The following is a 1,632-nucleotide window of genomic DNA, read 5'->3' as shown; positions in this document are numbered from 1 at the left end:
CTGGAACAGAAAATTGTTAGGTAAGATGTAAGGAATCTGAAGAGAATACAGACTTTAGTTAATAAAAATGTATTAATATTGATTTATTGATGGAAACAAATTGACCAAACTAATGTAAGATGTTAATAATATTAGAAATTGGGTATGCTGTGCTCAGTGAAATCTCAATTTTTCTCTACATCTATAAAGTTCTAAAAAAAAAAGTCTACTAAAGAAATCTAATTTATAAGTAAAAATATGTCATCAAATAATAAGCCCAAGAAAAGGTAAGCATGAAGTGGTCACTTCGGCAGCACATATACTAAAATTGGAATGATAAAGTGAAGATTAGCATGGCCCCTGTGCAAGCATGACATGCAAATTCGTGAAGCATTCCATATTTTTTGTAAGAGGGAGAAGATATGGAGAGATATGTATATATGTGTGTATATGTATACATATAGCTGATTCACTTTGTTATAAAGCAGAAACTAACACACCATTGTAAAGCAATTACACTCCAATAAAGATGTTAAAAAAAAAATAAGCATGAAGCTCATGGACAAAATTGTTTAAATTTATTGAATTAAACAAATGGTGAATTTTCTACAATGTTTATAGATGAAAATATTTAATAAATTCGGATCTCTCAAAATCATTCTACTAATTTAATGCAATCCAATAAAATTCAAGCAGTGTTTTTCACAAAATTTGAAAAGAAGCTGCCTAAAATGTACATGACATAGAGCCAATAATAGTCAAGACATTTTTAAGAACAAAAGTTGTCTCTATTATATTTCAAGACAAAAGACAGAGCATTTCAAAAATTGTGTAAGAAATAATTAGACCAATGAAACTGAATAAGGAAAACAGATGCAAATCCACCCTCTATGAAAAGTTTGTGTATGACAGCAGAAGCATTATATATCAGTGGAAAAAAAGATGAACTATTCAACAAATGGTGCTTGTTTAATTGGAGGTCCATATGGAAAGAGACTGAAACATAACTTTATCTCATACAATGTAAAACATAAACTCCAGATTTAATTTCAAAACAAAAGTGAGGAAAGCAAAACACCTGGAAGAAATTAAGATATTACCTCCATAAGATTATGAGTGCTGAATGTAAAGGGTTTTAAGGAAGGTAGATTAGCCTTTATTTGATCAACCTCATCACCAAAAATAAAGAAATGCCAGTTAATTATATATGATTGAAAGCATCAGAGAGAACCAAAGTAGCCTTTAGCCATGTCCAAAAACATCCATATCCTGAGGAGAAGGGAAGTACGTTATGTGAAACCAGCATTTGGTGCTACCTTTTCTCTCAAGGCATTTGCAATCTACCAATGGCAAGATATGCATCTGAGAATCTGGGCAGCACTTGCAACCATCTCACAGAACTAGAGAAACAAGAGTTAGAGTTCAGGATTCAACAAGGTAGAGGCTTTCTGGTAATGAGCCTTGGATTTAAGGTGGGTCTCCCAAAGGAGTAAAGACAAACCAGAAATAGATCACCCATACAGAAAAATAAAACCTGTCACTAACACACCTCACTTCTTGAATTTAATATGGATATTTACCTTTGCTTTAGCTATGAATGAGAAACCAACAGACTTTTGGCAACCCCACATGTCTAAAAGACAAAGAGTGGAG

General features: G+C 32.4%; 1 non-coding gene across 1 annotated transcript; it reads left to right on the top strand.

Moving 5' to 3' along the window:
• The first annotated feature begins 277 nt into the window (after positions 1-277).
• On the top strand, positions 278-384 carry LOC113611186 (U6 spliceosomal RNA). Its single transcript, XR_003429378.1, has one exon. It is a non-coding gene; the product is annotated as a U6 spliceosomal RNA (small nuclear RNA).
• The last annotated feature ends 1,248 nt before the right edge of the window (positions 385-1,632 follow it).

Source organism: Aethalodelphis obliquidens, unplaced genomic scaffold (genome assembly GCF_003676395.1).
Source record: "Aethalodelphis obliquidens isolate GAN/ISIS:26980383/991018 unplaced genomic scaffold, ASM367639v1 scaffold68, whole genome shotgun sequence".
NCBI classification, from domain to species: domain Eukaryota; kingdom Metazoa; phylum Chordata; class Mammalia; order Artiodactyla; family Delphinidae; genus Aethalodelphis; species Aethalodelphis obliquidens.
This window is presented reverse-complemented; position numbering and strand designations above follow the sequence as displayed.